Source organism: Camelus bactrianus, chromosome 31 (genome assembly GCF_048773025.1).
Source record: "Camelus bactrianus isolate YW-2024 breed Bactrian camel chromosome 31, ASM4877302v1, whole genome shotgun sequence".
Classification (NCBI taxonomy): Eukaryota; Metazoa; Chordata; class Mammalia; order Artiodactyla; family Camelidae; genus Camelus; species Camelus bactrianus.
Genome location: NC_133569.1, coordinates 25,906,400 through 25,931,214, shown reverse-complemented (window position 1 = coordinate 25,931,214; position 24,815 = coordinate 25,906,400). Strand labels below are relative to the sequence as shown.

The 24,815-nt window shown below is 49.3% G+C and overlaps 1 long non-coding RNA gene across 4 annotated transcripts in view; it reads left to right on the top strand.

Moving 5' to 3' along the window:
• LOC105065417 (uncharacterized) overlaps positions 1–24,815 on the top strand; it is a 54,032-nt gene that overhangs the window by 7,964 nt on the left and 21,253 nt on the right. For all 4 annotated transcript variants that reach the window (XR_012503499.1, XR_006723192.2, XR_834942.3 and 1 more), the window contains one exon: positions 6,258–6,377. This is a non-coding gene — a long non-coding RNA (uncharacterized LOC105065417). The remainder of the gene's footprint in view (positions 1–6,257; positions 6,378–24,815) is intronic.

Genomic DNA, 24,815 nt, shown 5'->3' with positions numbered 1-24,815 from the left:
TTGAATTCCTGTTCCACTGCTTCTACCTATGTCACCTCTGAAAAGCCACGTAAAAGCTGCTAGGCTTTAGTTTATCTTAAAAAAAAAAAACCTAAACCAGGATAATAATACTCAGCACTAAGCTGGTTTCAGGCAGTGGGGAAACTGACTGGGCTGGAGCTGAAATCTGGTCAGTGTGTTGTGCGGCTGAGGTGTGTATTGGGATCCCTTGGTTAGAGGTGGGCAGAGAATCACCTAACTTCAGGAACAGGGTATATGAAGGCCAGGCCCCCGGGGCACGGCCAGCCCGAGTCTGCTGTGGTTGGGCGGAGAACAGGAGTTTAGGGCCAGTGGAATGGCTGCCGCTGCAGCTGAACTGCCCAAGCTCCCCGATCTAGTGGAGAGTGTGGGTGAACCACAGGCCATCCCAGTAACTCACTGACAGCCAGGGGCTGAGCAACCCAGCCTGAGACCCCATAAGTGAGTTTACCACTGAGGGAGGGAGTGTGTGTCTTCCACCTTCCAGAGACAGCTGAGCTCCTAAGGACCGATGCTGGTGGTGGGCACTTTCTAGGCGCCGTGGTACCTCAGTGGTAGAGCTCCAGTTAGAGAGATGGCCAGGGACAAGGGCTGCTGGCAATGCCGAGACGGGTGTGGATGCTGGGAAGCCACTTTCTTGAGGCCGCCCAAGATTATCATGGGAGGGGAGTCCTGTGCACACTCCTGCTCAAGCCAGTGAGATCCCAGTGTTCATGTGCACGTGAGTCCATTTGTGCCCACCTGCCAGTGAGGGTCCAGGATACCTGGGAGATGCCAGGACTGGAAAAAAATATAGAGTCAGTTCACAATGCTGTGTCAATTTCTGGCGTACAGCACAATGCTTCAGTCCTATACGAATACACATACATTTGTTTTCATGTTCTTTTTCACCATAAGTTACTATAATGTATCGGATATAGTTTCCTGCACTACACAGCATGAACCTGCGGTTTATCTGTTCTATACGTATCAGTTAGTATCTGCAAATCTCTGACTCCCAGTTTATCCCCTACCATCCCCCTCGGTAACCACAAGTTTGTTTTCTATGCCTGAGAGTCTGTTTCTGTTTTGCAAGTAAATTCATTTGCCTTTTTTTTTTCAGATTCTATGTATAAGTGATCTCATATGGTATTTTTCTTTCTCTTTCTGGCTTATTTCACTTAGAATGACATTCTCCAGGGCCACCCATGTTGCTGCAAATGGCATTATTTTACCATTTTTTTATGGCTGAGTAGTATTCCATTGTATAAATATACCACAGCTTCTTTATCCAGTCGTCTGTTGATGGACGTTTAGGTTGTTTCTATGTCTTAGCTATTGTAAATAGTGCTGCTATGAACATTGGGGTGCATGTGTCTTTTTGAATTAAGGTTCCCTCTGGATACATGCCCAGGAGTGGGATTGCTGGATCATAAGATAAGTCTATTTTTAGTCTTTTGAGGAATCTCCATTCTATTTTCTATAATGGCTGCACCAAACTACATTCCCACCAACAGTGTAGGAGGGCTCCCTTTTCTCCACACCGTCTCCAATGTTTATCGTTCGTGGACTTTTGAATGATGGCCATTCTGACTGGTCTGAGGCAATATCTCATTGTAGTTTTGATTTGCTTTTCTCTGATAATTAGTGATATTAAGCATTTTTTCACTTGCCTATTGGCCATTGTATGTCTTCACTGGACAGTTGCTTGTTTAGGTCTTCTGTCCATTTTTGGATTGGGTTGTTTGTTTTTTGTTATTAAGTTGTATGAGCTGTTTGTATATTTTGGAAATTAAGCCCTTGTCAGTCTCATCTTTTGCAAATATTTTCTCCCATTCTGTAGGTTGTCTTTTTGTTTTGCTTATGGTTTTCTTTGCTGTGCAAAAGCTTATAAGCTTAATTAGGTTCCATTTGTTTATTTTTGCTTTTATTTCTATTGCCTGGGTAGACTGCCCTAGGGGAACGTTGCTAAGATTTATGTCAGAGAATGTTTTGCCTCTGTTTTCTTCTAAGAAGTGTATAGTGTCTTGTGTTACATGTAAGTCTTTAAGCCATTTTGAGTTTATTTTTGTGTGTGGGTAAGGAAGTATTCTAACTCCATTGATTTACATGCAGCTGTCCAGTTTTCCCAGCACTTGCTGAAGAGACTGTCTTTTCACCATCGTGTGTTCTTGCCTCCTTTGTCAAAGATTAATTAACTGTAATTATGTCAGTTCATTTCTGGACCCCCTGTTCTGTTCCGCTGGTCCATATGTGTGTTTTTTTGCCGATGCCATGCTGTTTTGATCCTGTAGCTCTGAAGCACTCTCTGAAGTCTGGGAGGGTTATTCCTCCAGCTTTATTCTTTTTCTTCAGTGTTATTTTGGCAATTCTGGGTCTTTTGTGATTCCATATAAATGGAACACATGGAGCATTCTCTAGGACTGAACGATCTATTTTATTGAATGTTTAAAGTACTAAATAAGAACATGTATTCACTGAAAAAAAGTCAAGCAATATAAAAGTATATAAAGTCATTATCAATTCCTCCTTCTCTGTCCCTGACAGTATTTTTGACTCTGAAACCTGCTTTGCCTGGTAATAATACAGCCTCTCCAGTCTTCTTTGACTGGTGTTAGCATGCTGTATATTTCATGATCCTCTCAGTCATTTTGTGTCTTTATAGTTAAAGAGAATTTCTTGTGTTTCTTAGCTCTTGCTTTTTGACAGCATGAAGATCTCTGGCTTTTCATTGGGTTGTGTAAGCCATTTGATGTGATTATTGATGTGGTTAGGGTTAACCTTTCACCTTGCCACTGGCTTTCTACTTGTCCTGTTTGTTCTGTGCTACGCCGTCCTTCTTTTCTTGCCTTTTTGGGACTAACTGGATTTCTTAATGATTCTGTTTCATTCGCTTTGTTGTCTTAATTGCTGTAACTCCTTGTTCCATTATTTTGTTAGTTGCTTTATGGTTTATAATGTGCATCTTTAACGTATCATAGTGTCTTCAAGTGATGTTACGTTCACTTTCAGTGTAAGAAGCTTCCAGGAGGAGACGTTATCCTCCCTTCCACTCGCCCAGACTTTGTGACATTGTTGGTGCACATTTTACTTTTATGTGTGTTGTGAACTCTGTAATACATGGGTATTAGTCTTGCTTAAACAACTTTATTTTAAAGGGATTTAAATAATAAGAATTTTTTTGTGTGTGTATTTGCCAATGTGGATGCTTTTCTTAGTGCTGTTTATTCTTTTGTGTAAATTAGTATTTCATCTGGTGTTATCTTCCTTCTGCCTGGAACTTCCTTTACGTTTCAAAATTTTATATGCAAATTATTTAGAGTCTCTAAAAAGGATAAGTAGGGGAGATAGTAGAGAAAATGTTTGAAGAAATAATGACTAAAAATTATTTGATGAAACTGTACCCCCAGATGAAAGGAGCTGAATGAGACCTTCACACAAGAAACATGAGGGTTGGTTGAATGTGCCCACCTACCCATGGCTGCTCTTCCCTTTTAAATTATTTTCCCCTTTTGTTCCTTTTTGAATAGCTTCTATCGCTATGTCTTCAAGTTTCTTCTCCAGTACCTGATTGCCATTCATCTAACCTAGTGTATTTGTCATCACAGACACCTAGCTTTCATGTTTAGAAGTTCAATTTGGGTCTTTAATAACAAATACCTTCCATGTCTCTATTAAGTTTTTGGACACCTGAATTACAGTTACAACTGCTTAATGTTCTTCTCTGCGAATGCTAGCACTCAGCTCAGTTTAACTTGGTTGATTTTTAATCTTCATTTTGTGGCATGTTTTCCTGCTTCCTTGCGTGCCTACTATCTTTGGATGTCAGATATTGTACATTTCCTGTTGAATCCAGAAAGGTTTCCTGAAGTGATGTTTGAGCTGAATATTGAAGGATATGAACGGATTAAAGAGTTATTAGAGAAAGCATTTAAAGAAGAGAGATGAGCATGTGCAAAGGACCTGAGTATGTCCGTCCTTGTGCCTTTGAGAGAGTGAGAAACTGTGACTGGAACAAATAAACAGAAAGAAGAGTTGTATTAAGTGTCTTTGGGGGTAAAGGCACGAGCAGATCATGTCCTGCCTTCTTCAGCGGTCTTGTCAGGCATTAAAATTTTTTTCAGCTTTATTGTGGTATAATTGATGTATAAAATTGTAAGATAGATTTAAAGCTTACCTGCTGGTGATTTGATCTACATAGACATTGTGAAGGGATTCCCTCCATCCCCTCATGTATTTCTCTTTGTGTGTGTGTGTTAGAGAGAGAGAACATTTAAGTTCAGTTGTACAGTATGGTGTTATCAACTGTACTCATCATGTTACACATTAGCTCTTCAGAGTGTCTTCATCTTATAGCTGGAAGTTTGCACCCTTTTATCAAACTCTCCTACCCAACCCTGCTCTCCCCCAGCTCCCAGCCCCTGACAGCCACTTCATACTCTTGGTTTCTAGGAGTTTGACATTTTTCTTTTCTTTTCTCTTCTCTTCTTTCCTACCTTCCTTCCTTCCTTCGTCCTTCCTTCCTTTCTTTCCTTCCTTCCTTCCTTCCTTCTTAGGTTCCTCATATACAGGACACCTTGCAGTCTTTGTCTTTCTCTGGCTCATTTCACTCAGCATAATGCCCTCAAGTTCCACCCATATCGTTGCAATATACATACAATGTCTTTTATCCATTCGTGCGCTAATGGACATTCAGGTTGTTTCCCTAAGCTGCTGCGGGCAGTGCTATGACAAGAATGGAAGTGTGCTGTCTTTTTGAGATGCTACTGTATTTACTTTGGATAAACACCCAGAAGTGGGGTTGCTGAGATCACATGGTGGTTCTACTTTTAATTTTTTGAGGAGCGACGTGCTGTTCCATAGTAGTTGTACGGATTTACATTCCTACCACAGCCTGCAAGGTCCCCTTCCCCCAGATCCTTGTCAGCACATGTCATCCTTTGTCTTTTTGATGACGGCTGTCCTTGCAGGTGTGAGGTGACGTCTCACTGTGGTTTGATCTGCATCTCCCTGATGAAGCGGCATGCCTTTCCAGCACCTGCTGGCCAGGTGTATGACTTCTTTGGAAAAGTATCCGTTCTGTTCCTCTGGCTACTTTACAATCAGATCGCTTTTGTGTTTGTAATTGCGTTGTGTGAGAGCTTTATATATTTTGGATATTAACCCTTTATCAGATCTGTGATTTGCAGATACTGGCTCCCATCCCGTTAGTTTGCTCTTCATCTGCCGCTGGCTCCCTTGCTGTGCGGGAGCGTCTCCCTTCATCAGCCCCACTTGTCTGTTTTCACTTTTATTGCCTTTACTTTTTGGTGTCAAATCCAAAAAAGCCACTGGCAAGCTGATACCAAGAAGCCTACCATCTGCATTCTCCTCTAGGAGTTTTACAGTTTCAGGCCTTATTTTAAGTCCTCACTTCATTTTGAGTTGGTTTTTGTGTGTATTTAAGACAGGAATCTGGTTTCACTCTTTTGCATGTTGCCGTCTAGTTTTCTCAGCACCATTTAGTGAAGACAGTGTCCTTTCCCTGTTGTATATTCTTGGCTCCTCATCAGAAATTCGTTGACTGTGTATGCGTGGGTTTATTTCTGGGGTTTCTAACCTGCTCCACTGACGGATGTGTCTGTTGTTAAAGCCAGTACCCCAGTGTTTTGAGTAATAGTCTTGCCGTGTAGTTTGAAACCAGAAAGTGTGACGTCTCCAGCGTTGCTCTTCCTTCTCGAGGCTGCTTTGGCTGCTCGGGGTGTTTTGTGGTTCCGTACAATTGTTACGCGTTTTAGCCTTTGTCCTAAGCGGTATTGGAATCGTTTATGGGTTTGGAGCAAGCTCATATTTTTCAGAAAAATCAGTCCGGTTTCAACATGGAGAACACCTTGAATGGGGTTTCAGGGCTGGACGAGCTAGGAGACAAGGGTACATTTAGATGAGAGACAAGCTTGGTTGTACTTGGGTGGGAGTGAGATGGAAAGAGAGGGCCTGGCCTGGGACAGCAAGCGTAGGGTGATTCTTGACCCTTCTTGTCTGCATTCTCTCAGATTGATCACCACATTCACATAAACCTCCTTCCAAGGGAAGTGCTGTTTTCACAGCGTGAGTGTATTTCTTATGAGAATGGTCATAAACATATATATATATATATAGTTAGAGTTCTGAATCTTGCACACAGTGTCCTAGAGAGGGAAGCTGTTTACCAGCTTCTTCCCGGGAAGGACCCTCGCAACTCGCTTCTGATATTTGACCAAGAACTCCCCTGAAACCCTCAGAGTGAAGAACGCCATTGCAGAGGCTGAGTCCCGCAGCCCTCAGACCCCAGCTGCGTCGGGATCATCTGCTGAGCTTGTTCGAACACAGGCTTCTGGGCCCAGCCCCCAGTTTCTGAGTCAGTAAGTACGGGTTGGGGCCAATATGTTCCACCTAAATCAGGTTTCCCAGGCGCTGCTGGCCTGGGGACTCGTGTAGGACCCGCTGGAGAATTAGTGGTGGGGTAGCCAAGAGGAGAACTTCTGGCACTGGACACAAGACCCTGTCCCTTCCTGGTGACGGGACTTGGGCAGATCCCTCCCCTATTTGTGCCTCTGTTTCCTTATCTGGGCTTTGATGAGGATTAGAATGAGGAGTGTGTATAAATTTAGGGCTGGCACACAACGAATATAAATACATTTTTTTATTAAAAAGAAAACGAATTTTACGTGCCTACAATGTGCTGCAAGTCTCAGTGTGAATGGGACCGATGACTCAGTTCATTCGTGGGAAATGCTCATCAGAGTTCAGTGTGATAACAGAGGTCCTCAGTCAGCAGCCTCGCGGGGGAGCCTAGCTCTGCTCTGTCTCTGCCTGCTCAGTGCTGGTGAGTTCCCAGCAGGACTGTGCGAGGTGGCTGCCCGCCCCTCCCCCGTCTCTGATCCCCGCGACCTGGGCACTGAGCCTGCCCCTAGGCGGGGCGTCTCCTCTGGGAACGGGCAGTTGATGGAGGAGGCAGAGAGCTGACTCACCCATGCTCTTGGAAGGCAGCTGTGGGCAAGTTTTCCCAGGCTGCACAAGCCGCGAGTTTCTGAAACAGAAGGAAAGGCCGCATCTGCTGGCTCCTGGCTGACCTCATGGGGACAATCGTGGTGTGTCAAGAGGAGGGACTGGGAGGAGGAGACCCACGGAGACCTGTCATCTGAATGTTAAGTGCTCCCAGATTCTTTAGCAGTAAGCAATAAATGGCTCACCTGCACATCCCAGCTCTAAGATTTCCATGGATAAAGGCTGGAATGTTCTTTACCTGGAACTTGCACAAGGGAGTCTAGTCGCTTTCCAGAGGACAGGGTGGAGTAAAAGCAGGACCAGAAGACAGGTTAGCTTCTGCTGAAACCACCCTTCAGTCAGCCTTCGGGTATAGGGTGGAGCTAGGGGAGGTAAGGCAGAGCTGGCGTAGACTCATTTTGAGCTTCTGAAGAATGTGTGAAATCCAGACTATGGGCTGCAGGAGAGAAGGCTGGGCTCGATAATTAGGCCTTCTCAGCCCTCAATTTAAACCTGGGGCAGGGAGAATGCACCCCTTTACCTGGGCCTTCGGGCACTGTGCCCTCTTTGGGCGATGTCCGAACGTGATGAACCCTCTCTGGAGCGACCTTTCTCCATGTGGTTAATGTGCAGCACTTGTCGAGTTCCCACGATGGGAACGTGTTTAAAGCTTGGCCTGGCTCTGGCCTGGAGGAGTCGTGGGCTTCGTGTCTGGGACGTGAGGACACTGAATTCTGAGTCCTTCGGGTCCTTGCTTCTCTGTGGGGGAGTGGAGGCAAGCATCAGGGCCTGGAGAGCTGGTGACGTTCGTGTCAGAGGTTCTGCCCTTCACTCTACGTGACCTCGTTTTCACCTGCGTGTCGGTGTGGCCCTGCCTAACGAAAGCTCCTTTTGGGGAGATGCCAGTTATCTGCGTGGTCAGCAAAAATGGTGTTTTCCTGTTATGGCCGAAGTATGATCAAAGCATCTGTGGTTTGAGCCAAAGACCTGAGTGTCTGGTATGTTTAACGTCTCAGATGTTGCCCACTTAGCAGTAGGTCATCCCCAGCCTAGCAGAGAATTCAGATTTTGTTTGGCAGAGTAGTAATTGGGTGAAAAAGCGTAAATTATGTCAAAATGAGAACGTGTTATAATTAGAAATAAAGAGCTAAAGGGTATTTCCTTCACTTAAGTAGTAAAACCGGACCTCCTCACTCCTTAGCATGGCTTTTGTAAATGCGTGCTTGCTAGTTTTATTTGCTGTCAGTAATTAATAGCTTGTTAGTGTTTCCTCACCTCTGATGATAAATTTTAAATTACAAAAATTGTCCAACAGCTTTAACTTAAAAATGAAAGTAGATATTGAAATAAATTTGATAACTTTTTATTAGAAAACGTTGGGGAAGTCGCGGTGTCGTTTACTCGCGTCTCCCTCAGTCAGCCGCCCTGGGGGACCCACACCACGGGACACACACGTTCTGTGCGCCCAGCGCAGAGGAGCGGGGGCTCCTGGCGCTGCTGGGCCGACCGGACCTCTGGGGGAGGCTGGCCCGGCGGTTCTCCGGAGGCAGCGGGCCGCAGGGCGCCCCGCGTCAGTGCCCGGGCCTGCGGAGGCGCCGTCGGCCGGTTCTCTCTGGCCGCGGCCCATCTGTGAGGCCCAGACGGCGGGCGCTCGCTGAGCGCCCTCTGTGAGCTGGAAGTGCCGAGGGGCTTGGGACCCCGGAGAAGCCAGCAGGCAGAGGCGCCGGCTCCGACAGGGACGCGCACAGCTGGGACGGACGCCAGACCACGCGGCGCCTGTCGTCGTGCTCCCGCGGCCGGGGCGCAGGGTTGCCGAGGCGGACCGGCTGGACTGGCCACCAGGGGGCAGCCTGCCCCGCGGGCTCGGCCCCGGCCCCGCCGCGGGCCGCGAGGCCGCCTGCCGCCTGCCTCCTGCTGCGTGCTCACGGCAGCTGCCGCCCAGGCCCCGGGGGTCCTACCGGCGGCAGAGCCCACGGCCGGGTCTCCGTCGCGTTGCGAGCGGACGCCAGCGGGCTCTGGGGGGCGGGTGTGTGTTCAGGGATTCGGAAGGGCCGCCTTCTGCTTCCCGCCGCGCCCCGGCCTGTGCTCTCCGGGGGGATCACCCGTCGGGGCCGACCTGGGGCAGCCTGTGCATCGACCGGCTCGCTAAGCCCGGATCCGGTCCGGGGCGGCCGTCGGTGGGACGACACAGCGCCTTCCAGAGGCTCGCGTGCACTCCTTGGGAACTGAGAGCCAGAGAGAGGCAATCATTCCACTATAATTTTTAAAAACCATGTTCTGCTCTGCAGTTTTTTTTTTTTTTAAACATCCCTAACCTTGGAGAGTTAATAACAGAAACGTAAAATGTATTTAAACTCTTTAAGATAGGATTGGGGATCTTGAATCAAGCTTTAAAACTAAAGTAACTTTGAAATGATATTTCAGGATATTCAGTGAGGATCTTTAATTAGAAAAGTTCACCCTCAGGCTGGGACGGTCCTGAACGACGTGCCGCTGAGAGCGGTCAATTCAAAGGCGGCAGATCAGCACTGAGCTGCCCCTGTGGCTGCTTAAATAAGACACAGACGAGGTTAACGTTGCTCATTCACTCAGTCACGTTTCTCGTGCAAGGGTGACTGATTCTCTTGCAATTTTCTTTTATGATAGTGATTTTTTTTTTTTTTGCGTTGCCTGGACAGCTCCATACGGGCAGCACAGCTTTTTCCGTCCTATTTTAATTCTCGAAGTGTATTGGTTTTTAATTTGCTGGAGTCAGTTTTCTAGGCAACCGTGCTTTATTTAGCATGAAAAGCAGTGCCAATTTTAAACATTTATAGAGTTGTTTCTCCGAGGAAAAGCACAGGCTAGAAAGAAAAGGGAAAAATTCATTTGATGAGATTCAAATGGCAGTTGGCAGTTTGACTGTAGGAACGTTTTCTTACCCAAAACAGTCACTGGAAGTCCATTTATGAAATGATATCTGGCCAATTTCTGTGCGTTTTGCAGAGAGAGAGGACAGTTTCTGAGGAATCAAAACAAGTTTGCCGTTGTCTTGTGAGCCTGATGCGAGAGACAAGGGTGAGGTGGAACATATAAAGCTAAAGTTTCCCCTTTATACATACAAACACACGTACTTGGAATCAGTACATGGATGATGGATCACACAATGTTGCTTCTCAGAAATTTTCTTTTTGTGTTTTCCTTGTCTCACCCCCTTATCCCCCAAGCTCCCTGCTTGCCTCACACGCAGGTATGACCACAGGACGCGGTCTTTGGTTTTCATGGCACACGTGAGTTTTCCACTGCTGCTATTCATGCACACATGCCTACTTGCATGTGTGAACATGGGCGCAAAGGGCTTTTCTTTGTTGTTTTAAAAGTGAGATAATAACAATTTCCCCTATTATGCACTTGGTCTTCCTCTGTAATTGCTCAGGGACATCTTCCGAAGTCATTAAATATGCCTGTGATTCATCCTGTCTGATGGCTGGGGAGTGCATGCACCAGAATTTAGTTAACCATTCCTTTGCTAATAGGCATTCATTTGAGTTCCTCCCTTTGGCCAGTAGGAGCAGTGCTGCAAGAAATGCTTATGTCCTCGCAGTTTTAAAAAAGAACTTTACTTTTTGAAGAAGAGTTTAGAGTCACAGCAAAATTAAGAGAAGGTACAGGGATTTCTCACATACCTCTGGCCCCACACACGCGTAGTCTCCTGCACTGTCAACCTCCCCCACGGGAGTGGGGCGTTCATTACGCCTGGTGAACCCACACTGACGCGTCGTGACCACGCAGCGCCCATGGTTTGCACTAGCGTTCACTCTTGGGGTAGCGTATCCTGTGGGTTCTGACACATGTGTAATGACACGTATCCCTTAGTGCAGAACCGTATGGAGGTTTCACTGCCCTAAAAATCCCCGGTGCTCCGCCCTCGTCTCTCCCTCCTAACCCCTGGCCATCACTGACTTTTCTCCTGTCTCCATAGTTGTGCCTTTTCTAGAACGTCAAGGAGTTGGAGTCATACATGTCCTTGCATTTTTGTTTCTGTGGGGTGGATGAAGGTGGATATAGAAGTCTGAGTTTTGTTTTCAATCCCCTTTGGCTCTTCTTTATCCACTGTAGGTGGTGGAAAGGTCAGACTCACCTGGCAGAGCCTTCACAGCTGAGAACGGCCGTGGGCCCGAGCCTGCGGAGGGGAAGTGGCCTTTGGCTGAGCCTCTTCCGATGCCACCTGCTTCCTGCGTGGAATGCGGCTGATGCTAAGACCATTTTTAAAGCCTCGTTCTGCAGTTTAGCCATCATTTCAGTAGGTGTTTACTGAGCATTTACTCTGTTCAGGCAGGAGGGACATGGCCCCCTAGCTTCATGAAACATGTAAGTGCTTTGTAGGAACAGCAGAAGGGCTGTAAGGCCATAATGCACACAGCTAGAGTGGTCTGGGGAGATGGGGTTCATAAAGACCTACGGGGGACTCGGAGTGGACCTGGAAGCGAAAAGGGGAGGAGCCTTCTGGACAGAGAAGGCTCTGCGGTAGAGAGGGACGCGGCCTTCTCCTGTTTGTTGGAGGAGAGAAAAGGCCATCGTGGCCAGTGGCCAGCACTGGAGATGGGAGGGGCCAGACCGGATGTGGCATGTCAGTCTTTCAAGGGTCTTGAACTTGGCTGTCGGTGAGGGAGGGATGAGTGTGTAGAGTTAGGGATGGCTGTGGCTTAGACCACCAAGGTGGGAGGAGATCTAGAGTGAAGCTGAGTTTTAAGATGTAGCTTTCCCCCATTTTTAAGATTACTGTAAAACAACATAGCAATGAAAATAATTTACTCACCCCCCCAGATTTGTCTGATTGTCTATTTAGAGTGGATTCTAGAAGTGATCCTCTGGGAGAAATTGATGCCTGTTAAAATTTTGTTTTAACATTTTTTATTGACTTATAGTCATTTTACAATGTTGTGTCAAATTCCAGTGCAGAGCACAACTTCTCAGCTGTACATGAACGTACATTCATCCATTGTCACATCTGTTTTTGCTGTGAGCCACCCCGAGACCCTGTGTCCGTTCCCCTGTGACGCCTGTTAACGTTTTGCTGCCCCTCCTCCACCTGCCGTCTCCGGCGGGAGGGCGGTGGATGCTCCCGCGTCAGCGTGGCGGTGGGCACTGGCCAGACTCCATCAGCACCGGCCAGTGCTTTCAAATATTCCCAATCCGATGGGCAGATACTAAGGTCTCACTGTCATTTGCCTTTCTTTTATTACGTCTGTGGTTGAATTTCTCAGTAACGTCACGATGTCACAAAACACTTGTTTCCCTTTAGTTTATAGTTTCCTAAAATGAAATGCGGGACTGAATGAGATGGAAAGAGAGTGGATCTAGGACTTTCCATCTTTTAGAAACGCACCTTCCACTGGTCACCTGATGAATTGCTCTTCTCTGTAGATGTAACTACACTCCTGGAATACGTGTTAATTTACTTTCAACAGAGAAACCGTGATGACGTCAAATAGGGTCAATCAAGAAAATGGCTTGAATCAAAAGAAAGCACTGCGGCACTGCACTTTTAGGAGACAGGTGTGTCCTCAGGGACAGCAGGGTGAAGTAACAGACGTGGGAAAGGCTTTATGTGATAATTCTGTGGGAATGCAGTTTATCGTTTTGAGCTACAGGGGTAACCAAAGGAGACTGAAAGTACCGGACGTAGAAACCATATTACCACAGTGTGGTGGGTCCTCCTGGGTGCCCGGCCCTGCGTGATGGACGCGTGAACACATTCCCCTTCCCAGGCTGACGTTCAGCCACCCCCTGAGGTCGGCCAGCCAGCGACAAAGCAGAAACTGGCGTAGACCTGGGACGTGAGTAACAGCACAAGTGCCCAGATTAAGCCAGCACCGTGGCCTCTTGTGTATCACTGATTCCCTCCGTTCACAGTGGCCTCTCATGGTGACCTGAAGTGCCAAGTGGTCACTGTAAGCCCAAACTTTTAGTACCACATGTGCCAACGAATAGCAGCTCACAGAGAAGAGAAACGTTTTTCAGGAAAGAAATCCATTCCTTTTACTCCAAAAAGTTCTACTCCTTTATACTTTTCCAGAAAAAAAACATCGTTCCCAAAACATCACTCTTCAGGCACCCAGATTAACACGGATCAGACTGTAGAGGAACCTCAGGTGGGAAAGCGGACAGGACCTTGGGGCCCATGAGGAGAGTTTGTTCACAGTGCGTCCGGAAGGCTGCACATCGGAAGTTTCAGGAAGCGCTTCGCCCTGGGGGCGCCTGCCCACCAAGAGGCACGCACACGAGAATCACGTCTGCGTCATCACAGCGAAGCCACTCGCCACACTAATACCACGGGGGCCTGTTGGTGTCTGGACCCCAGGAAATTAATTCGTTTATAGATAAGCTAATCTGGAAACATCCTCACTGAAGCTGTTGCTCCTTTGGTTTCCTCCTCTTCAGTGTGCCCTTAACATTAATAAAAACATAACCAGGCTGCTGTACTAACCCCCAAAGGCCAAATACGTGTTCTTGTCACGAGCATGGAGGAGCAGAATTACGTTTCCAGATACTTAACCGCTGTCCTGTTTTGGTTTTTTCAGGGCAGGCGCGTGCTTGTTAGTGATCTTGGAATCCCTTCTCACGCCTGGAGGTCATGAACTCTTTTATCATGTGCTCTGGAGATTTAGTTTTGCCAAGAAATCAGGGATTTCAATGACAAAAATGCGGCACATGAATTAAAGAATCATTTCTGGCCAGTTCCCAGTGTCCTTCCGTTGACAAAGCAGTGTTTTGTGTACAGTGTTTATGTTCTGTTGGTTCCACTTCATGGATGTGGTGGGATGTCAACACTGCAAGTTGATTCAAAGTGGTAGCTTCTCTGTGCTTCAGTCACGGCAAAGGGGTGTGTATTGGTCAGTGTTCTTGAGAAAAACAGCCAATAGGATGTATACACAAACATTTATTTATTATCAGTAATTGGCTCATGTAATATATATATATATTTAAAATACATATTTATTTATTATAAGGAGTTGGTTCATGTAATTATGGAGACTGGCAGGTCCACATCTACAGTGAGAGCTGGCGGGCTGGAAACTCAGAAGAGCCCATGTGCACGTGAAGTCGGTTGGCCGTCTGCTGGAGAATCTCTTCGTACTCTGGGAAGGATTGGTCTTTTTGTTTAACTTGGGTCTTCAACTGATTGGATGTGGCCCACCCAAATCAGAGCGGGCAATCTGATTTACTTAGACTTTCAACTTAAATGCTAATCTCATCCCAAAAGACCCTCACAGACATAGACATAAAAATGTTTGAGCAAATATCTGGGCTCCCTGAGACCCAGTCAGGTTGACTCACACTTAAGCATCACAGAGAGGATGCTGTTTTAACCCGGAAATGAGTCAGTCTGTGAGCAGAGGAAAATGGAATAAGCCTGAGTGTGTGTTTCTCTCATTCATTTTAGAGTTGTGTGGCATCACCCAGGATGGCTGAACCATGATTTACTAAGATCCCTGGTGAATGGACATCTAAATGGCTCTCTCCTTTTGCCTTCATGCCCGTAGCCTTGAGAACTTGTGCAGATATTTCTGAACTACGCATTCCTGTGGTCAAATTGCTGCCAAATTGCCCTCCCACAGGGTCTTTGACTTTCCACTCCCACCTTTCTCCTCATCCTGTGAGCCCTGAGCACTACCCGTCTTCCGCATTCCTGCTAATCTCAGCAGAGAAAGGTGACCCTGTTTCTCTAATGTGCCTTCTCTGATCACTGTCATCCCGTTACGGTTCTTCCACGAACTGCTTGTTAGCGCTTTGGGTGCTTTTAAACAAGGAACAGCCCGCTCTCAGAGCTCCCTTTGCTAGACCGAGAGTTGGCGGGGCTCCTGCGGGACTCGCCGCCTCGTGCTGGACCCAGGGGCTCTTCCAAGGTTGCCGATTGTGTCCTGTGTGGGGCGCTGAGCGCTGTACTTTCCCCGCCGTTGTCTCCATCATTTCTCCGCATCATTCTTCTGAGGTGAACTATGATTTAGCTCCATTTCATGGTGAGAAACTGAGCCCTAGAGGGAGTAACTCACTTTTCCAAGGTTAATATAGCAACGCTGGTAGCCGCTCGGCTTACTCGTGTTAACCAGAGGTTAGCACATTGCATGGGGGGCAAGTTTGCAGTGCTAACGAGAAAAAATAACCACCAGCATCACTGGATAATTTATGAAAGTACAATTTTTGCTTTGGCTTCCTAATTTTCTTTTTCCATCCCCCCGAAGGCCTTGCCTCAGGGCCGTTCTCAGGTTGGAAATGAGTTGCACAGCTGTTCCACCTTCTTGGTGTGCGCGTGCGTGTGTGTGTGTTTAAGAACCAGACTTGACTTTTTGGGACATGGATCTCCCAGGAAGGAGGCTGTAGGCACAGAGGGACAGGCTCTTGGGACAAAGAGGAAGCTCTAACCCTGCAGGAAGAAACATTTCCCAGCCCAGGGAATCCCAGGGGCTGTGATGAGAAGCCGGGCTGGGCAGGCCCAGATCCCTGACAGAGCTTTGTGGGAAACGGCTGTCCACCCACACAAGCAGTGAGTCTTGCTGACCAAAACACAGAAGACCTTTCAGAATAATCTGCTTGGTAGTAGGCTCCCAGGACCACCACGTGGCCCCATGGAGAGCTGGGGAGAGGTTCCCATGAAGACAGAGACTGAGTTTTCTACCAGCCGAGTGCGACAGGGATTTTGACTCAGATTTCATTTGATTTTGGAAAAAATAATGAGACATTTCTTCCATCCCCATGTTAATGTTTGCACGTTCATTTTTATTACATAGAGCATGTCTCAGGCAATTACCAGGTATCCAAGGTGTTAACCAATCAAAGGTGCAACTGAGTCAAATATTTTTATCTCAGTGAGCAAACGGATAAATGGGTGCCAGACCGCTAGACAATGGCAGTTTGATTGAAGCCTGGCATCTGGTTCCTATTAGCCAAATTGGAGGCAAAATATGTGTTCAAGGTTTCCTGCCAGTTAATTTAAAAAGTAATTTGGGTTTCATGGGCCTCAGTTGAAGTTTGGTTTCGGGGATCCCATAGGCATGAAACCGCAAGAAGCTGTAATGAGCTAGACAGGCTGGTAATTTCTCTTCCATATTGTAAAAGCAATAATAACCACCCCGCAGAATGTTTGGAAAGGAGATGGCAGTGACTCACAATCCCAGTCCCAGATGCAGCTTGCCATCTTCTCTTGCACGTTCTTCGAGTGCTCCCCCTGTGACGGCGACAGAGAGGACGTTGTATCCGCGCGCACGTTTGTGTCCACAGCCGCGTGACTCACAGAAGATGCTGCGCGCTCTGGCCGCTCCCAGCGTCGTTCTCGTGGATTTACGTCGTCCTCGTGAGTGCTGCCTGTCTTCTTGCTGGTGGTCCGTTGGGGGCAGACCCCACTGCCTTCTGCCTTCCCCATGGTGCGGGGTTGTTATGATGCAGCCATTTTTTTTGCTCCCAGAAATAATGACATGGCCACACCTCTGCACAGCCAGCCACGAGCTGAGGGCAGGACCTCCCGTGGCTCTGCCTTTGTGCCTGTCACCAGATTGCCTTCAGAGGAGCTGTGCCAGTCTGCACTCAGCAGAGCCTGCTCCCCTAAACCCTCACGGTGTATCCTTGGTCTGATTCTGTGCTTTGAGATCGCTAATGATTCTGAACATCTTCCCGCGTGTTTACTGACCAGTGGCTGGGCCTCTGTTGTGGGTCTCCTTCAGGGACAGTGGCCGTGTGCATTTCAGTTGCCATGTCTGGTGTACAGAGAAGGCTGGGGAGCTCATTCCCTGGAACTGACCTTGTCGTCTCACAAGATGGGAGGGAGAAGTTAAGACTTTCAGTGAGTGACACACCTGTAGCTTAGAACGGTCCCTTCCCGGGTTGTGCTCAGCTGCTTCGAGTGCTGGTCAAATCCCGGCTCTCCTCTGCTGGTGGCCACAGACGCCGTGGGATCCTGGCCTGGTCCTGGCTCCTGAGGCTTCCGCTGGTTCATCTTGTAAAACTAATTCCCATGAAAAAGACGGGGCTCATGTGCTGTGGTTTTTGAGTTCATTGAGTTTTTGAGTTCATTTTGAACTCATTAACAATGTAGCCAGCAGGGAAGACAAGTGAATACTGACCCAAGCTGGTTAGAAGACTGTTTAAGAAACTGGAAAAGTGTGGCTGAGATGCCTCAGGTATGTCTGGATGGTCACCATGTCCTGCAGGTGAATGAGAACAGAGACAAAAGCTCTCTGACTCACAGCTTCCCAGAGATTTCTGCATCAGATTGGCTGAGCGACATCCCCAATTATTCAAGCAGGCACCCACCTAGGTGCTTCTGTGAGGGTTGTAGATGCGATTAAAGTCTTTCATCAATTGTCCTTAAGTAACAACTGAAAGGATTATCCTGGATGACCTTGGTGGGCCTGATCTGATCAGTTGAAGGACCCCAAGAGCAGAGCCTAGGCTTCTCTGAAGAAAAAGAAATCCACCATTGACAGCAGCTTCAGTCCTTGCCTGGGGGTTCCCTCTCTTTCACACTGTCTACCTGACACAGTTCCTACTTGTCCAATGAGACCCCAAAGCCATGTGAATCATCCCCTTATGACAGACCTCTTAATACAGATCTCCTACTGCTTCTGTGTCAGCGATCGAACCCTGGCTGGCACCCCCCCAGTGCCCTTCTCACCTGCCTCCCACTCCATCCCACCCCCTTTCCCGTTCCACTCTGAAAGGACTGTGTGTGCAGCCCACCCTCCACTTTTCCCTGGAGCCACCTGGGCAGACAGCGTAGAGAGGAAAGTCAATGATGGAAAAGAAACTGCTAACCAGGAGGCATCTTAGATGTGTCTGTCCCCTTCCATCCAACATTTCATTATGACAATGTTCGAACTACAGAAAATTTGAGACGGTTATAGTGAACACCTGTACAAGCTACACTCCACCATTAAAGTTCTGCCACACCCACCTCTGTTACGTATCCATCCATATATTCTTCTCCTCGTCCACCAGCCCGTGCTACTTTTTGATGCATTTCAAGGCACGTTGCAGATACTAACACCTTTCTCCCTAATGCTTCAGCAGGTACATCATTAAGTAAAATGTAGTATTAATGGATAGCTCTTTTTTTGAGGAAAGTTTCATGCAATGAGATGCACAGATCTGAAGTGGGCCATTCAGTGCGTTTTGGCAGGTTCTTCCAGCTGTGTGGCCTGAGCTTGCCCCACAGCCATCTGCATCGCCCCGAGCGTCCCCCATGCTCCTTCCCAGTCCTCTGTTTCTCACCCCAGAAGCCGCCGCTGACTGTCTTCCCTCCACAGTTAGTTTTGCTTCTTCAAGAAATCAATCGATGCAGAATCACAGGGTCCATATTCTACGTGTCTGGCTTCTTGCATTCAGCACGATGTTTCTGGGGGTCATCTGTGCTGTGCAGTGTGTCAGTTGCTTGACCCGTTTTGCATCTCCTTGTTCACACACCTCACGGCTTGTGTGTATGTCCTCCTCCTGATGGGTGTCCGGGTGGTGTCTGGCTATTGAGAATAAAGCTGCTGTGAATGTCCTCGGAGGAGCCTGTCTGTGGATGCATATTTTTCACTCCTCTGGGTTAGCGTCTAGGACTGAAATTGCTCTGTCGCATGGTAGGCTTATGTTTGAGTTCCTGTGAAGGGACCAGACCTTCCCCACCGGGGTTGCCCTGGATCCCACTCCCACCAGCAGTGCCTGTGTTTTCACCGACATTTCAAATTGTCAGTCTTGCATTTTTAGCTCTTCTGGTGGGCGTTGAATGCTGTCTCGTTTTGATTGCAGTTACATTAATGATGTTGAGCCCTTCTTATGGTAACAGTGTCTTTTGGTCACATGCTTACAGAGCCTTGAGTCACTGTCACCACCAACTTTGTGGGGGGGGGCAGGGCAACCGGGTCAAGAGTTACATTCTGAAAATCGATCTTGAGTGGTGTCTTCTTGAAGCCAAGGTCGAATTCTTGACTCCAGTGGGGAATCTGGAGACGAAAGGCCATATGCAAATGCCCATTTCCCAGCAAAAGTGACATTCTCAAAGGGGAATAAAGCCAAGGTCTGCGGCAGATGACTAAGGGAGCTGATGAGAACACGGGGGTCAGTGAGGATCATGGGGTCACTGAAGATGATGGGGGGTCAGTGAAATTCATGAAGGCCAGTGAAAATCGTGGCGGAGAGTGTGGATTATGTGGCTGGTAGGACCAGAAGGACTACTGAGGCTACTGGCCCTGAGATTCGGGGCATCCTGTCCACCTCCATGCATTGGCGGTGACGTGTGTAGGGAAGTCTTGGGCAGGACTATTTGGGGAGATTTTTCGGGCCGGGCAGTAGGTTTCATCCTTATGAATGTGCATGTGATATTCACAGAGTAAAGCGATCGGACGCTTCTCTGTGGCATATGCCATAAACATGTCTCCCAGCCTATTGCCTGAGAATCCAGCTTCGGACAGAGTGACTCTCCAAGGTGGGGGTAGCTTTCAGATATTAATGTGTAATTTAATGCATAACCCCAATGCTCTGTCATTCTGCCATAGCTGACGACTGTGGTTGAACAAAGGCTTTAACTTAGTTTAGAGATGAATTGGTGCAGCGGCTCAGCACAGGCAGAGGTCTGACGGTCAGCACCCTTGGAGCAGAACGTCGGGTTGTACCAGGCCCGTGCCTGGAAAGTGATCTGCTTTTCTAGCCACTGAGTCATTTCCTCACAGAGGAACATGGGGGGGAGCTGGTGGTTGATACCCTCTGTTCCACGCAAACTACATTATGCAAAGCTGGACTTTTACAAAGGATCCAAGCATGTGGGGTGATTTTTATGTTTTAAACAGCTTTTGTTGGATAAGAGCTCACTAGAGATTCATTTGAATTTCAGGTCCTTCTCTAGTCAAAACACAATTTGATAAAAATTCATCAGGCAACTGATTCTCCCAGGCAGGTACAGGCTCAGAGCAAGAACTGGGCCTCCCCAGACACAGGGTGGGGGTCCTGGTCCCCCAGGAGACAGGACAGCACGAGGCGGTATGCATGCTGGGGACACCGCCTGGTTTGTGCTGTCCCATGTGGCCGAGCCATGCAGCACTGCTGTAGGCTGAATGTTTGTGTCCCCCCAGGTGCATATGAAACCTAATACCCAATATGGTGGTGTTAGGAGGTGGGGCCTGGGGAGGTGAGAAGGTCATGAGGTGGGGGCCCCAGAAATGGGACCAGTGTCATTCTAAAGAGGCCCCACAGAGCCTTCCACCATGTGAGGACACAGTGAGAAGAGAGCCGTCTCTGACCCAGGAAGGGGGCTCCCACCAGACACCAAACCCGCCTGTGCCGTGGTCTTCTCAGCCTCCAGGACGTGTGAAATCAATGTCTGCTGTTTAAGTCACCTGATCGGTGGGGAATTTTGCTACAGCAGCTGAATGATGGGGCACCCATCCGGGGTCCCAGCATTAGCACTGCAGAGACCGAGGACTCTGGAGGAGGGGTAAGTAGTAAGTGATTGTCTTCATCAGCGGGGGCTGCGGTAACAAAACGTCCCAGACTGGGTGGTTCAAACACCGCAAATTTATTTCTCACTGTTCTGAAGGCTAGAAGTCCAAGGTCCAGGTGCCAGCCAGTCTGGTTCCCCAGTGAATCTCTCTTCCTGGCTTGCAGATGGCTGCCTTATGGCTGTGCCCTCACAGAGCAGAGAAACAGAGCAAGCTCTCTGGTCTCTTCTTGAAAGGACACTAATCTCATCATGAGGGGCCCACCCTTGTGACTTAATCTAAACCCAGTTACCTCCTCAAGGCTCCATTTTCAAATACCAGCCCACCAGGGGTTAGGGTTTTAACAGCAATTTTGAGAGGGCACAATTCATTCTACAGTATTCTGCCCACGGCCCCCCAAAATTCATGTTTTTCTCCCATGCAAAATATATTCATTCCACACCTACAGCCCCAAAGCCTTCATTCACTCAGCATCAGCTCTAAAGTCTAAAGACTCGTCTAATTCAGGTATGGATTAGACCGGAGCTATAATTCACCCAGAAGCAAAATTCCTCTCCAGCTGTGAACCCGTGAGGCCAGACAAGTTATGTGCTTCCAAAGTGCAACGATGGTGCAGGCCTAGGATAGACACTCCCCATGCAGAAGGAGAGAATTAGGGAGAAAGAGGGGGGACAGGTCCCAACCAAGTACAAAACAAGGTGAGGAAGATTCCAGAAGATCTTAAGACTTGAGAATAACCCTCTTTGGTTCTATGTTCTGCCTCCTGGGCCCCCGGTCAGCACTTCTGCCTTCAGGACCACTGGTGTGATTTATTATGAGACTCGTTATAAGGAATTGGCTTATGTGGTTGTGGAGGCTAAGTCCCAGGTCTGCGGTCAGCAAGCTGGAGGCACACGAGTACCCAGGAGTCCCAGTGGTGTGGTTCTGGCCTCAGTCCTAAAGCCTGAGAAGTAGGGCAACCGATGGTCTAAGTCCAGGCCTAATTCCAGTCAGAAGGCAGGAGGAGACTGATGTCCCAGCTCAAAGACAGTCACACAAAGAGAGCAAACTCTGCCTTCATCCACCTTTTGGGCCAGTCAGGCCTTCAACTGATTAGATGGGGCCCACCGACATGGGGGAGGGCAATCTGCTTCACTCAGTCGACAGATTCAAAGCTAATCTCATACAGAAACACCCTCACAGACACAGCCAGAACCAGGTTTAACCAAATATCTGGGCACCCAATCAAGCTGACACAATTAGCCATCACAGTGACAGAATGAATGAATGAATGAATGGTATTGGGTTGTTCACAGGCTGTAGAAACAGTAAGGACAGGGCTGCAGGCTACCCAGGGCATCTCCAGTTAATTCTTTGACCCCTTCAAATTGACTAAGATGATTTCTCAGAGTCCCCAGAAGACATGGTGGTTCTAAGACGGGTGAGGCGGAGGTGGGATGGCAGTGGGGTGGGGAAGAGGGCAGTGGGTCTCCTTCCCTGACCTGGAGTCACTGCCTCACCTGGTTTGGTTTTCCCAGCAGCTTGTGGGCCATCCTGTGTCCTCTGGCTCAGGCCATCTCCCAGGCCAAGACAACAAATCCAACAAGAGAAGTCGGAAGCCCCCGGTTTCTCTCCCTGGCGGCTAACTTCGCCTCGTTCCTGTGACCTGACGCTACCTGTTCGCAGGCCGGAGAGCCTCCGTCCTCGGGGCCTCGCCAGGCTGGAAAACCGCGGGGCCCGTGCTTTCTCCCAGGTCAGGGATGGCTGGATTAGACTCAGATTCTGAAACCTTTCTGTTGTTCTCTGTTGTTGCCCCCTAACTGTTCCGTTGTGCATTTCTTGTTTCCTCGACGAGCAAGTTGCTCATTCAGGGCAAGGACTTGGCTTCATGCACCTGAAATTCCCACCTCATTTGACAGCCTCGAGGGGACGCCCATCACTTGCGTTTTTGCTGGACTGGGCTGCGTCCCGGCTGCCCAGCCAGCCGGCCCCCGGGATGGCGGGACAGGGACACGCACTTCTGCTTCTGTTTAAAAGCAAATAAAGCATGAAAGTCCAGCTGACGAGGGAGGAGACGGCTCTCCGAGACAAGCAAACGTGGAATGCGGTCCTGGGGGTGAACCGGTGTGAGTTTAAGCGAGTTCCTTCCCTGGAAGCGTGTGAATTATCACCATGGCTCTTGCTCTGGTGATCAGCCTGCCTGTCTTCCTGCCCGAGGACAGTTCAGACATGCAGAAATAGAGAAAGTAACGTAAGGGTCGATGTTTTCCTGACGTGACGGAGCTCGCGGTGCCCCGCCCACGCCCCTCGGGCTTCGGAGTTCCGCGCAGACAGTCCCTTCAGATGCCTGTGGTTCTGTCCCTGGCGTGACGCAGCCTGAGCCCAGGGCTCAGGACTTGGTGGACAAGGAGCCTGCGCCCTTGCCCTCCGGGGGTGGCCCGTGGGACCTCCACAGTTTCTCAGGACAGCCCCAGGTGACGCTCCTGAACCCTGCCCCCCACATTTGGCTTCCTTCCCTTTCCCGCCTCCCTTCCTGCCTCCCTCACGTGCCTCTGTTCACCTCTCAGTTCCTGCACCAGAGTCAGCTTTGGGGCATCCAACCAGGATACCTCCAATCCAGATTCAGAAATTATCAAGGTTTTGCCAAACTTGCTTCTTGTCTTCCCTTTGCTCTGGACTTTCTAAAAACAAATCCCAGACGTCACGAGGTGATAATGGTTTATGGTTCTGCTCCGGGGGAGGAATGGAGCTGCCTCCTCTGCAGAGTCCGGTCCCCTCCCGCCTCTCCGTCCCACCGCAGGCCGGGGTCCCCAGGCGGGCCGTCTGGACGCAGGCTGGGAACGTGCCAGCCCGTGTATTGCTGTTTATCTTTTCATGCGTGAAGTTCAGGCCTCAAGTCGTGGGTGTGATAAGTTGTGAAAGGGAGATTTCCTTTAAAAGAAGGACCTTTCCTTAGACAGAAGATAAGAAACAGGGGGAGAGCACAGCCTAGCAAGCAGGGCCCGCTGCGCCCGGGGCGGGCGAGCAGCTTGCCGTGAAGGACGCAGGGAAAGACGTCTGTTGGCCCCAGTGGTCGCTTGCAAGGGCACTGTTTCGCAGGGCCGGGGCCCCTCGTTGTCGGCACAGGTGAGGGTGATGCGACGTGGCCACCGCTCTCAGGCGCCGGGAGACGTGGGTGCACGCCATGGCGCTGTCTTTCAGCAGAGTTGGGCAGCTGGTTTCCAGAGGAAGGTCGGCTCTTTACATCCTGTCTCGAGTGTTCTCTTGCCTTGTGCCTTGCTGGTGACAGAGAGGCGCGTGCACCAAAGGCCTCCCAACACTTTGCTTAATGGAGTAGACAAGACCCCCGCCGGCCTCGTTCCCCAGATGTTGGCAGAGGACGCAGCAGATTCCACACGAGTGGGCCAGGGAGCCCGTGATAGGTGAGTGGCTTCCGAGAGCCGCTGAACGCAGGCCAGATGCATGCTGTCCCTTTATGCCCCCAGAAGCCGGGGAGGAAGGTGGAGAAGGGAAGGGGGTGTGCTGGTTGTCTCCACTTCACAGCAGGGAGAACAGGGCTGGGGCCCTGTGTGGGGGCGGATTTGGGTGCAGTGCTGGGAGGCCATGCGCCCTTTTATCACCTTAAAAACTTTTTTTGAGGGGGATTAATTAGGTGTATTTGTTTATTTTAATGGAGGTACCGGGGACTGAACCCAGGACGCCAGGCACGTGCTCTGCCCCGAGCTGTGCACCCTCCCCCTCACTGTCAGCTTTTGCCATGTGCTCTTGGAAGCTGAGCTCGTGCTGTCAAGGCCACGCTGCCCCAGAGGAGGGGCCGGCGGGCTGGCAACGGAGCCCCTTGTGCGGCAGGTGACTTTGGCCCGTCAGCGAACTAACATTCAGGGAGTTCTGCTCTGGGTGCATCGGAGATCCCAGAGATGCCACAGGAGGTGGGGACAGCTGAACGAGGGCTGTGTGTGCTTCTGTCCTCTGCTGATTTACGAGCCCTCGCAGGCAGCATTTCGCACGATCCCAGTGAGGCGTGGGAAGAAAGGCAAAGAATGGGGCGAGTGAGGGAGGAAAAGCGGGCATTGCCACAGGCTGGCTGGGAACGCAGGGGGGTGCCCAGTGCCAGAGGCCACGGGGACCGGTGTTGCCTGAGGCCCGGGGTGCCTGGGGGCTGCCCCGCGGACAGAACTGCCTTCAGGGCGAGTGGGGCTCCACTCTCGCTGCCTGACTCTGGGTGCTTCCTGCTCCCCCAGAAGGCGAGGGCCGATGGACCATGGCCCAGGCCAAGCTTCTGTTTGGAACAAGGTGGCGAAGGAAACAACAGAGGCAAATTCAGACTGAAAGGCTGCTCTGTTACATCTGTCCTCATTCGAAACCATTTAGAAGGAGACG